We start from the raw sequence: 14,102 nt of genomic DNA, 5'->3' as shown, positions 1-14,102 counted from the left end.
TTAACGTTTCTACCCACCCTGGTGAGTCCTCACAGCCTCTCCCTAAGGTCAATGAGAATCTCCTCTTAAGACCTTCCTATCCTACCTCCATGCTGTTCCACGACCACGGGTGGGCACCGAACTGTGGTCACTGCCTCGGGCATTCAGGCCGAAGTCTGGTCCTAGATGGATGGGTGCCTGTCCCCTGCAGAGTGAGCTCTCTCCTTGGCATCAATGTTATGTACTCACTTTCTGCTCATCCTCTCAGCTGCCATCCTTGGACCCCAGCCCGGCCCCAGCCGAGTGCTCTGACAGCTCTAACTCTCCCCTGGTAAATCCTCCGACCTCAGACTTCAGACCTCTGGCTACAGCTTGAGTCCCCACTGGCAGATCATGATTCTTTTTCCATAGATCTGTCCACTGTGTCAGCTTTGTTAAGCTCTGGGTCCCAGAAAACCCTGCTCCACCACTGCAGACTCTCCACCTTTCTTCTGAGTCCGCAGATTAGGGGTGTCAGGCGATCCTGCTGCCTTCTTCCAGGACACCAACAGTGAGATACTATGTACCTTATATCCCCATGGGTACTCAGCATCCTCTTCTGAACTACATATAATATTACGTAAGTCCTTAATGTGCATAACTAAGAGGGGACCCCAAGGACCGCAAGATGACTTGCTCTCCTCACCCAATGAACTAAAACAGGTAGCCAGTGTCATTTGTCCAATTTCAGGCTCACTTTAGACCTAATTACTTTGATTGTTAACAGAAAGCTCTTCATCTTTGTCTCTGCAGATAAGCTAAATCTGTAAATACTGACTCTTTATTCCTTGATTTCTGTGGACAGGCACATAGGTGACTCTGCTCTATTTTCAAATGAGTGAGTGCAGGGTTCTTGCTCAGGACTCTGTGGAATGACTGGTTGCCAGCTTGTTCGGACAAGTGGGTAGAGGGGCTGTTGTGTGCTTTGTTCGCTCTTATTCTCCTTTCACTCTCTTGCTCTCTCTCATTCCCTGGTTTTCCTTCCTAAACCTGAGCGCCCACCCTGTTTCCGGGGTCTGGATGTTGGTTTTCCTGCCCCACCCAGTGTTCTTAGCGGCTACAATCTACAATGGGAGGGCATTTTGAACTAGGTTGGGTAGAAGAGTCTTCCTCTTGGGTCTGGGACAAAACACAGGCACCTTGGCACTTCTGTGTGACACCTGCCTCCAGGCTCTAGCAGCTGAGGGTAAGAAAGAGGGGGTGTGTGGAGGGCTTTTTCCAGGTGAGTATTAGGGTTCCTGATGTAACCATTTTATGCTCAGGATGATGGAGAAGGCAACATTAATATGGTTTGCTACTGGGACATGGGACCAGCTCCCATTAGGGAGTCCTGGAAAGTATTTACGATTCTTTCCTAGCATCCAGCCCTGTCCAGGACTCGTGAATCTCTGTTTGAAGGGTCTGAAGTCCAGAAGTGGGCAAAAACATAGAGAAGCCATGAGAGGAGTGTGGAGAAATGGTGAAGGAGATCCACGGGAATCTGGGTGGGGCACTGAGAACGTCCCCTCCCTGAGTCTTCCCCCAGCCCCTCTTCCCTCAGCCCCTTGTGCATGTTGTTTGAAACTGGAGCTATCAGCATGCGCCCTCTTGGGGCAGGTGACAACCAAACTCTCAGCCCTCATAGCTGAGGATCTGCGTTCCATTTGGAGTCTCTATCCATGTGCTCAGACCCACCTTTCTATGCCTCATGGAGGACCCTTCCTCTCAGTACCCACTCTAGTCTGGGATCTGGGCTGTCCTCAAGCCTAGGGCCTCAGCTGTGGCTCTGGTGGGGTCCTCAGCCAAAGCTTCCCTGGTCCCTGATGAGGGAGGCAGCCTGGACATGTGTGGAAAGGACAGACTAGCATTGTTAGGTGAGTACACCTACAGTCAGCACAGAGGACACCATTGGTCACTTAGCCCACTTCAGGCCTCTGACAGATGGGGACACAGAGACCCAGAGACACCTGGGCTTCTTCAGCTCCATGCGATCCTTGTTCTGGTCCTGGCTGCCCTGGGTAGTTTCATCACTGGTTACTCAAGCTTGTGCCTTCCCAGGTCCAGGAAAACAGGGAAGTATGTTCTTATAACTTCTTAAACACCCCACGCAGTTTCCCACTGGGAAACTCTGAAACACCCAGGTAGGTGTGTCTTCGAAGGTAGGACAGGAGTTAGCCAATAATGCAACTGAGGGTCACTCCACTGCACAGTTGATTTCTAATCTTCTAATTGAGTTGAGTTGCCTCAGCTTCTCTAGACTGATCAGTTTCTGGGTAGTAAGGAAGAAATGGCCCAGGTTCACACGGGGCCCCTCCGCCTCCCCCAAACCCTCAGCTAGAAGAGTTGATTACTAAACCCTCTTCTTTTGGAGGGGAGTGGGATAGAGAAGAGGGAATAATTCATCTATTTAAAAACAGTAATGATGAGGCAGAATCATAGCAGGCAGTATTTAATAAGTTTGTTCATCTCAGGCCCAACACCCAGGAAGTACGTTTGAATCACATTACACTCTGGAAAAGTCTGTTAGCAGAAAACCCACAGATCTGACTAGTGCATGTTTGATGTTTCAGTTTTATTCATTGGGGATAATATGTGGTATGGGCTGAATCTGTAACAATTTTTTTCTTCTTTAAAAAAAATAGCAAGCGACATCCTGTGGTCTCTCTTCCTTTTTTATTTTATTTTATTTTTATTTTTTTTACCACAAGTACAATGCACGCCGATAAAAAAGATGTATGTTGCATGTATCTGTGATAATAGCCATGGCGAAGGCAGTCTGAGGCATATTAACAACAGACTTATCTATGAAGCAGCACCTTATGTAAGATGCATTTTCCTCTAGAGCCAAGCAGAAAAGAATCCACCTACACGAGCAGCTAAGTGGCCCCTGAGCCCACATGCTACCCAGCCCCCCGAGGGCAGGCAGAGTTTTCTCACCTATATTACGGACACAATGAAGGTAGAATTTCCATTTAGCCCAACAATTGCTAACATGTAAATTGATACCTGATGCTCTGCAGTCTGGCTGTACTAATGTCACCTATGGAACCTGAGATAATTTCAGTGACATTTTTCTTTGAGGGAGAAGTGTGCCTTCTGCCAGTGTCCATCTGACAAGCCTGGATATACATTTGCACGGCAAGTGGGACCGCCTATTTTAGGTTTACCTGAATACAGCCATGCAAGATATCTCTTAAAATCCCCTGTCTCCAACAAAAAAAGATACAGGGCTAAATGATAATAGAAAACTTTGTTGAAGCTGATAGACTAACCTGAATCCTTGCCTTCCTAGTGATCAGGGGCCCACTAGACTGAGGGAATCAAATGGATCAAAGCTACTGACTTTCATCCGTACACCTCTATGTGCCATAGGGGTGTGACATGGTTAGTATGTGACACTGTTCATCTCTAGCCTCCACCATCTGATCCAAACTACCCTTCAGCCCCACGCTGTGCATCACACCCAGCAGGCCAGCAGCTATGTGACCTTGGATGGTGGTTCATTCTTCCACGCTGCAATCTGTCCCCTGCCTCCGCCCACTTCCTTTCTCCACTCCCCAGCCTTCTCTGCCTGCTCAGCTTTCTTGCCTTTACTCTGTCTAACAGACCAGCATCACTCACTTTCCACAGCCTCCGTGAAAACTATCCTGCTGATTTTCTAATCTATCTCTGCTCTTTGTCTTCTTGCTCCTTATCCAGGCCTTGGGGTCCTGCCTAAGCAAGTTGTGGAAGTTGAGTTAACACCTAACCTCCGTTAAGAGTCAACAGTGAGAGTCGTAATGAACCTCTCTTCCTCTTGGGGTCCCTGGATGGCATTTCCACAGAGGTGCCTTCAAGCCTGGATACCTCAAGACTTGGTCTGTTTCTACTTCCTCATGGCTCAGGGAGGCTCCTCCCCCAAGTTTCATACTTCCACGACTCTGCTATTCCTTATCCTCCGTTGGCCTGGTTACCCTTCAGAATATAGTCTTCTCTTCATCTTCCATTGCTGGACTCTTCCGAAGAGTGGGCAGTATTTCTGCCTCTTTTTTCTTTTTTTTTTTTTTACTACTTACATACCTCTAATCTCTTGACATTTACTTTCCACTCCTTCCACTTTGTGAAAATGATATTTTTTGAAGGACACAGATGAGGCAGGGCCTAGACTTAGTGGCTTTTCCTCAGACTAGTGGCAGAGTTTGTCCTGTGTGACTATCGTATCCTTCTTGCTATAGACAGAATAATGAACCTCCAAAGATATCTGTGTCTTAATCTCTGGAATCTGTGAATATGTTACCTTACGTGGCAGATGTGATTAAGTTAAGAATCTTGAGATTGAAAGATTATCCTGGATTATCTGCGTGGGCCCAGTGTAATCACGTGGATTCTTTCAGCGTAAAGAGGGAGATAGGAGAGTCTGATTCAGGGAAGGAGCTGGGATGCTGAGCAGAGGTCAGAGTGACACGGGGCCATGAACCAAAGAATGCTGGCAGACTCCAGAAGCCGGAAAAAGCAAGGAATGGATTTTCCTGTAGAGTATTCAAAACGGATACAGCCAGGCCAATACCTTAATTTTAGCCCCATAAGAACCACTTCAGACTTCTGACCTCTAGGACAGAGAGAATAAATTTACATTCTTGCTTTAAGCCATTAAGTTTATGGTAATTTGTGACAGCAACAATAGGAAACTAGTACACTTCTTAAAACTCTTCTCCCTAGATTGTCACATCCAATGTCATAGAAACTTCTGTCTTCTGCCGGTCCTTTTCACTCTGTTTCCTTCACAAAGAGAGGGATCTTTCAGTCTTAACCTTCTCTCTGGCCATGCATTTAGCATTTTGATAGTGAATACTTGCAGAAATGGTCTGTTTACTAACACCACTGGGTTTGGCATGTTAGGAGATACTTACCTTACCCACACTCCCTCTACCCACAGGCCTTGCTGCATAGCCATCCTGTCATCTGTCCCCATCCCTATCACAGCTGATTGTCACAGGGTGTGACCCTTATCAAAGGGAAACTCACTGANACCTTCTCTCTGGCCATGCATTTAGCATTTTGATAGTGAATACTTGCAGAAATGGTCTGTTTACTAACACCACTGGGTTTGGCATGTTAGGAGATACTTACCTTACCCACACTCCCTCTACCCACAGGCCTTGCTGCATAGCAATCCTGTCATCTGTCCCCAACCCTATCACAGCTGATTGTCACAGGGTGTGACCCTTATCAAAGGGAAACTCACTGATGAGCTGCCTGGTACAGAAAATACGGTTTTGGTGGATTGGATGCCCACTCTAGAGAATGTTGAAGTGTTACCAAGGAGAGTTTCAGTGCATGGTAGGCACTTGAAGGTAGAACTGTGGCAATTAAGAGCCAGATGAAGTTTAGGAAGAGGGGACAATGAGATGTGGCTGATTGGAGGGTGGGAAGGGAGCAGAGGTAGTCAGAGAACGTGAGGAGTCACTCGAGGGGGAGGAGGTAAAAGTGTCTGCATCTTTGAGTGGCCTTGATTTTGCTTTCTCCTAGGAGTTTTTTGCATTTCTCTGAGATACTCTGTGTCCTCACAAAACTCCCTTTTCACTTGAGCTAGTTTGAGTAGGTTTCTGTTTCTTGCAACCAAAGATGACTAACTAGAATAGTCTGTGTTTGTCCAGTAGCTCAAACCAGAAACCTGGGGGTCAACTTTGGCTTTCCTTGCCTTCTCTGTTGTCCTGGAGCCTGAATACATGAGAAAGTGAAGAACCTGGGACAGACCATGAAGAATAACAATATTGAAGGAAAGAAGGAAAAATAAAAGTGGGAAGAGAACTAGGAATGCGTTCTGAAGCATCACTGAAGTGAAGGGAGGGAGCGATTATAAGCATGAAATGTCATCAAATCCTAAACTTTCGTTTTGACTTTAGGAGCAGTTCTGGGTGATGAGAGAGTAAATACCTTTTTGGAAATCCAGTGATTCAATACTAAAAGATTCAGGAAGAGCATTTGGCTAAGGGAACACATAAGCCATTTTTAGTGGAAGCCAAGGAGACTTGTCTATTAACACCAACTACAAAATACATACAGGGACCAGAAATGAATGATGAGTGATTTTAACTAGATCTGACTTTGAGCTCCTCAAGGTCAAAGTGCGTGTCTTATTCACTAGCTTATTTGCAGAAGCTCCTGGCATTTATTTATTCTTTCCACATTTTTTTTGTTGTACATTTAGGTGCCAGAAACATAGTAGGCATTCAGTTGTATGATTAAACTATTTTTACATCATGTTTTGAAAATCATGCATCTAAAATCTTCCAAATTTGTTTTGCTGACAATTTTAGCTCCCCAAATGCATAGGAAGAAGAGACAGTTTGTTTAGGAGTAGAGGTATTTTTCACTTGCCAGTGAAGGAATCCAGATTTTGAGCAAGTATTGCATAATGTGACAATGAAAATAGTTAATGGAATAAAATGTTGTTGGGTGGATCCATACAACTAAATTGTTAAAGGTATCCCTCACTAGCAAGTTTACAAATAAGGACCTCCCTGAGATTGTGCTGGGTGTGTCTCTGAAAGCAGATGTCCTGAAGTTTTCAGGGCACCACTCTGAAGGCACAGTGACTCATAGGGATTCCTTCGTCCCACCAAATGAGATTCAACATGGACCCTGGACCTTTGACAGTGGAAAATAAACTCCCTCTCTCTGTGACTCAGTTTGGAAAAAAAGAGAAAAGGAATTACATAATGAAGCGTACTCTTTGGGAGGCTCTGTGAGCAGCAGTAGAGAAATCTTGTGGGTAGCATGCCTAAGTTGGGTTGAAAACGCACTGACGTGTTTCTGTGTCCACAGGAAGCTTTCCAGGTTGGCCTCAGCCTGGCTTTGTGAGAGCTGATTAGGATGCAAAGTAGTAACGCAGGCTTGTTCCTGAAGCTCGTCTCACCTCTGTCCCCTTAACTCTGCCTAGGCCTGTTCCTAAGTGTGAAAGTTCTGATTGTTATCTTGGTTGCAGAATCCCATTCCTTGTCTGTTTTCTTTTGCCCTTATCCTCACATTTCTTTGAATGTCCTTTCATGGGACGCCTTGATCTGCTCCCAAAGAAATGCAATTATCAGAAATCAACCTCTCTTACCCATTTCTGCCCTAAGCAGCTTTTGCCCACTGGTGAATTTCACATTGTACTGAGAAAGTCAGCAACTAATACTAATAACAATAAAATATGTTTGTATTTTTTAGATGACTTTTTCCACTGGGGACTCCCTGGTGAGAGCCAGGCACTGAGCGGAGTGAGCATGGATATGAGCTGGAAATAGAGAGCGAGAAAGAGACCTGGCTGGCTGAAGCCTTTCCTTGACAGCTAATTTCCATTTTTTGGTATCAAGGGGTCTGTGCTAGTAATTGGCATGCAGATTGTGTCTGATGGGCCTGTTATACAGAATAAAGGAATCTGCTAGTTAGAATAAGCCAACCCCAGGCTGATGGATGGGGCATAAGGAGGTCATTGCAAAAGAGAAATTGTGTGGGTGTGTGTCCCTGTGCGTGCGTGTGTTTCACAAGAATTCCTACCCCTCCTTTCTGCCTCTTTATCCAGCAAACTCTAATCTTTCATATTGCATTGAGACAAATGTTGCTCCATTTCTCTGCCTCTCTCTGTTTTTCCCTGGAAGGGATATTTGATGGAACCCACTCCAGGTTTTAATAAAGTGTGGGGGGCAAAGGAGAAATTAAAGCAGTGTCATGGTTTGTTAGCAGCCCAGGATCTTCCAGGATGGGCTGAGGCTACAAATTATACTCTGGAATTAATTGGTAGAAGGTGGTTCTCCTGTCTATCATTCTTAATCCAAAGGCATGGTGGAAGCAGCTATGGGATATCAACAAGAAAATGTGGGCTGTTTTTCATTTCCCTATTGTCTAAGTCATTGGTCTGTTTAGGTAGCTATTTTCTTGACCCCCACCCTGTTCCTCCGTTAAGTAGGAGTCGTGCCATCTGCTGTTACCTCTTGGGTTAGCTGGGTGGTTTGAGACATCCTTCTAAGCAGGGTGCTTCCAGGTCAGGATCCTGCTAGGGTTCCAGTTCAGGAACCTGCTAGGGGTCCCTAGTCTACAGCTAGGCTTCTCATAACCCTGGAAAGCTGAAAGAGAATTTAGCTTCCTTTTCCAAAGCTCTATTAAAACCCCAAAGCACCACAGAGTTGACTTTTACTAATATAATATAGATATGTTAGATAAACTACTATGTTTATGGTAAGATTAAAAACAACATAAAAACATGGGAAGAACCAACTAGCTTCTGCTTACCCATCCATCCCCAGTCCTCCTGCCAGACTAGAATAGATAGGTAATATTGACTCTTGCTTGCCTTGGATGTGGCAGAGCACTGGTCTCAATAGCATGTAGGCAGGTAGGGAAGTTTCATGCTCTCAGCCAGAGTTAGCTTCCCCCCAGGGCCCAGTTTTCCACCTCTTTGTAGGTGGAAAAAAAGGGAGAAAATTACCACTCTCCGTAGGCCTGAGTCTGCCTTTGCGCACACAAAGGGGAAACATTCCTGTATGTTGTCCCCAGAAATCTTGAGGATGGATCTTTCCCAATTAGAAAGAAGTCGTTTTTCTCCTATCTAGTTCCTTTCTTTCTTAATACAAAACTTGAGTAGTTTATCAGACCTGTTGGGTGAATTTTTAAACTCCCATCTATGATATTTCTGGTCTTCCTTATCATTTTCTGGCCTTATATCTGAGAGAACTTTTCACAATGAGGTGTGTGAAGCTTTTAAAATATATATATTTTTTGCTCTAGGATTCCCTTCATATATAGCTCAAAAGTAAACAAAACTAGTATGCAAGGTGAAAGCAGTTTTACAGAAAGCAAGTATTCTTACCTGCCTAATGGGCAATTAAACATTTTAAATTACATAGTAAAATTTGGGGAGGTACAGTTCTATGAATTTTAACATGTGTTATATATTCATATAGCCAGCACTGTAGTCAATGTGCAGACATTCTACATCACCCCAAAGAACTCCCTGAGCTTTCTATGCTGCCGCTGTGTGGCCCCTCGCTCCCTCACCCCACCCCGAAGCCCTTCCAGCCCTGACCTGTTCACTGTTACTATAATTCTGAAAAATACTTTTCTTTAAAAAATACTCAAACACAACATTATATTTTTTATTTTTTAAGAACATTATATTTTTAAAAAGAAATAGATGAGTTCCTTATAGAAAATGTCTTCTTATTTTTCATTAGATAAATTTGGTTGCCTTATGGAGCAGACAGCAGCAAGGGTTCCAATACCCCTCCTTTGCCTCCTGAACGAAGGGTCCAGTGAGGCCATCCCTCTGGGCCATGTTTCCCCCAGAGGCTGCCTTGACAGGTGAATGCAGAAGGGACATTTCAGAAAGTCAAAACCATCTCTGACTCAGCCCTACCCTTTTGCTTGTTTCTGCAAGCAAATATTTTTTAATTTTCCTACCCTCTAAGGGTAGGGTCAGTGTCTCTCATTTTTTCCACCTCTAATAGAACATAGAAGAGTACTGTGTCCACATGTGGTGTTGGAGAGAAAGAGGAATGAGGGAGGAGGCAGAGAAGAAACAAGAAACTGGAAGCTAAGGAGCAGGAGGGAAAGATAGGTGAAAACAAAGAGAAAGGAACATAGAAGGGAGAAGGAGAGGAGAAGGGAGCACGGGGAGGGGAGGGAGCTGCTGGCCCAAACCCCAGGCTCAGGATAGAGATTGTCTGCCCCTCCAGGACCAGCCAAGGTTCCCACAGCTCCAGGGCATTACTGCTGCACTACCTATAGGCCTTCTGGTCAAGTAGGAGGCAGTAGATATCTCTACCAACTCCACCAATATTTCCTTTAACTCTGTTCAGCCCCTACGTGTGCCATCCCTTGCTGGGGAGAGACCTTCCTTCCTTCTGTCAAGTATACCAGATGGTCTTCTCTTGGCTGCTGATATAGACAGTACTTTCTGTTTCTCTGTCTCAGACACATCAGTATGTGGGAGTTTTTGCTTTGTAACTGGAAGGGCGTTGAGTATTTTTGGTAGCCAAAGAGGGTACAAAAAAAGGAGATCAGACGGATTAGGTATGGTGTTTGCTCAAGGTTCAGTTCAGTGGATTGGATATGAGGCCCTGTGGACTGGGGGTGGAGACCCTGAAGGAAGAGACCCAGGTTGCTTCAGACCTGGGGTGGGGGTGGGATGTTCTAGGAAGTGATGGAGCCACTTGAGAGACTCTGGATGTTGGCAGAGCTATTTGGGGACCTAGGTGATGTGAGGCACAGATATGGGGAGGAGACAACAACCCCACTTCTGCATGGGACCCCACACTGTGAGGGTAGCTGAGGACAGTGGTTTTGCGAGCACCAATCAGAGCACCCATGGCATGGATGGAGGCATTCCCCTCTGGGCTGGAGGTGAGGCTCCTGCAAGGGCCTTAATGTCAGAGGATATGGACAAATGAGACATGGGTTGAGATGAAGGAAGAGCTGATGCTTGGAGGTAACTGCATAAACCAGCTTAGGAATAATGGCAGGCTCCCCCATGAAGATCCCCTGAAATGACTGGTGTACGTTAGTTTGTCTGGGTTCTGGAATTCTGCTGTTCTTATAGGGGAATTATTAAATCCTTAAGAAGTTAAAGTAGACTTTTTAAGTTTTTAGGCCATACCCTTAAATGACAGAAAAGAAAAGAGAAAAAAGAAAAAAGGAAAAGAAAAGAAGATGGCTACTATGAGGAGCAGGTCTCTTATACTGTACGGTCCCCTTCTAGTGAGGCCTCTTCCATCAGGGCTGCTGTGGGTGCTTCTCTCTCTGCTTCTCCAGAGGATGGGCCCTCCACGCTTTATACCCCAGCCTGGTCCCTGCACACGGAGCCTCCTCCTCAAAAGTTCCTTCCCCTTATGTTCTTAGTACATTAAAAACCTTAAACAAAACCCTTCCATTTTCAGGTGGGCCTCATATTATACTCAATTGATATTTCTTTGTGTTCCTCTTTATTTCCTGCCTGCCATGAATTTTGGCAACTCCAGACCTGGCTGAGGCTAGCCAATGGGAATTAGAGAAACCTTTGTGTAACGTTTGTGCACATTATTAAAAAGGTGCCCTTTCCTTGGGAGAATAGCCCCATGCAGGGTGCAAAGTGTGGTGGGTGAAGCACAGGCTGAAACCGAGGCCCCACTCACCCCTTGTCTGGGTGTCCTGTACAAAGCAGGCTAGAAGGAGTGTTGAGCTCTTCCACCTTCTAACTCATCAAATGAGTGTGCCTCATTTTCAATATCATTTTCTCATTACCTACTTTGAATTTTGTTAGCTTCTACCAAAAATTATCTTCATGTTCTCCTTAAGAATCTATTTTTAAAGCATTGCTTCCTAAGGATATGAGTTTATTACCATCAGCCACATGACCAGTCAAATTTTAACTGAGTTAAAATCACTTTGCTATTGCAGCAGCAGAAATTTAATGCAGGCCATTGTTAAAGCAGGCGATTGGCTTACTGGGAAGACAAGAAGTGGGTGAATGAAACACCCCAGCAATTAGCAATAGCAGGGAACGCTGACACCTTAGGGAGGAGGTGGTGTTACCAGGGGCAGCTGTGCTACAACTGTGAGGCTGCAGCATGAAGACTGAAAGCCAACAAGCCAAAGGTGGGAGCATAAAGGGGCAGACACTTTCGATTCCTTGATGGTATCATAAAGCTACCAAACTAAGCCTAAGATCACCTATTTACCATTTTTTTGTTAGCAAATAATAAATGCCTGTATTTTTGGCTCTGTTAGATTTTCTGTTACTTGTAGCTAAATACATCTGATGTAGTATTTTTCCAAGACCTAATAGGCCATTTATATTGATAACTACATTAGGTTAAATAAGGATATTTACATTGACTCAATGTTTTGAAGCAATCACTAGCTGTCCGAGGCCACAGTGGCTGCCAGACCTGGCCTGTGGGTACAGATGCCACCCCAGGCCTGCATGAGCAGATTGGAGGTGCTGCTCAGTGATCAAAAATGGAGCTGGAGGTTTCAGGGCTGGGGCCTCCCACTAGACGCCCCGTTGTGCGGTTCATTCAGCAAGCCCAGCCTCTGTGTTTCTTCCAGGGTCCTGGAGGAAATAATTTCCATTTCCTTCTGGCCGGCAGTGGATGCAGGGCTTCCTGATTGGCCCACACAATATAAACACACAATGACAGTATTTATCCTGGAAGCTCCCCTGAGCCTGAAACTCAACAATGCACTCAAAGATCCCTTTCTATTGGGTGCTGGGAGCTCGGGGCTGAGAGTTAATGAAAAAAGAGATGCCTACAGGCAAGGCCCATTTTCTGTCTCTTTCTTGATGATATTCAGTCTGGGATGGGTTTTGCCTTTTTATCGTGAGTGGCAGTGGGAAAGTGTACCTTGTAGAGGTGACAGCACAAACATTTAAGAGTTGACAGGAGGTTCATTTGGCCACCTGGCGTGCTTAGGTTTGCGGCCTTCAAATGGGGCAAATACTCCATGAACTGGTGGAAACTGGTTTCATAATAACCACAGAGTAATCCCTTTGGGATGTATGTTGTCTTTTCTTTCACCTTTTGTGTATTATAAAGCTTTTCTATTTTTGTCTTGGAACCATTTTCCAACCACTTGTACGTACTATGACAGGGCACAGAGGTTCTGAAGTTGATATAATTCATCATCATCCTCAGGCACTGATCTAAGCACTTTACAGAAACTAAGTCATTGGAATCCTCACAACAACCCTATAGGTAGGTGTTGGGGTTGGATCATATCCCTAGTCCCAGCCCACAGCATCTCAGAGTGTGGCCAAGAGAGAGTTATTTAGAGACAACCAAGTTAAAGTGAGGTCATTAAGGTGGGCTCTAACCCAATATGGCTGGTGTCCTGATAAAAAGGGAAACTGTGGACACAGATATGCATACAGGGGAGATGATGCAAAGACATGTAAGGAGAAGACAACCATCTACATGCCAAGGGGAAAGGCCCTTGCAGAAACCAATGCTATCAACACCTGATTCCAGACCTATGAGACGATATGTCTCTGTGATTTAAGCCACCCAGTGGGTGGTACATTGTTCTGGTCGTTCTAGCAAACTAATATAATAAGTATATTATTGTTACCTAGTGAGGCTATTTCCAGATGAGGGAACTGGCACAGAAAGGATGAGCAACTTGCTGAAGTTTATAAAACTAAGTGGAAAATTGTGTGCCAGGCCCTTTGGATGGGAGTGATAATGGTTGTAGCTTAAGAGGCACCCAAATGTACTGGAGGTGGTCAAACAGAGCCAGCGTCTTAGGTCCTGGTGGGGCAGCTTTTGTTTGCCACAGCATTCCCTCTCCTCCAAATCTTTCATCGATGTGTCAGCAGGCTTTGTGTGGAGGTGGATCTGATGTTTGCTTAGCTGGGAAATGAGGCTGTATTTAAGGACATTTCACAGTGGTCTGACACAGACGTTTGCTGTGTCAGACGGATAGGGGCTCTGTGGGCTGTGGAGATAGATGGTCAGATGCTTCAAGTTACTTCTGTCCTTAACCCCCAGTAAAGGGCTAGACACAGGAGTGTGTGTGCATGTAGACATGCCCACTACTTCTTGCATGACTACATATTAGTGCACACATTCCTCACCCAACCCCATATGTAATAAGAGAAACACACACATGGACACATGTAAATACAGGCAAACACACTTGTCCTCCATAATACATTCTCAAGCATACCTGTGCACTTGCACACTTACACACCCACATGCCTGTTGAATATGTATGTATGCACACATGTACCTGAGAACACACATGGTTAAGTGGACTCAGACCATCAGAGTGTGTGACAGTGTCCTGGATCAGGCTGCCCAAAAGCAGATTCTGAGATGAGAGGAAGTGTTCAACTGATTTATTACAGAGATGTTCCCAGAGGAGAGCAGTAAGGAGTAGGACAAGCAGGAGAGGGTCAAAGAAGAAGCCAGACAAGAATGTGATTTCAGGTGAAGGCGCAGCCCCAGCTTAATCCTTTGGGGCTCTCTGGAGCACAAAGTAAATCCCCTCTTTTTGTGTCTCTTTGTGCCAAGAGAGCTGGCTTTCATCCTCCTGCACCAGTGGTGCACTGGCTGCAGGCAGCCCAGGGCCAGGAACTCTCAGGCACTCCTGTCTGCCATTGTGTCTGG

Source organism: Sturnira hondurensis, unplaced genomic scaffold (assembly GCF_014824575.4).
Source record: "Sturnira hondurensis isolate 20B ecotype Veracruz unplaced genomic scaffold, ASM1482457v3 Scaffold0013299, whole genome shotgun sequence".
NCBI lineage: Eukaryota > Metazoa > Chordata > Mammalia > Chiroptera > Phyllostomidae > Sturnira > Sturnira hondurensis.
The sequence above is the reverse complement of the archived record's forward strand: the minus strand, read 5'-3'. Positions refer to the sequence as shown.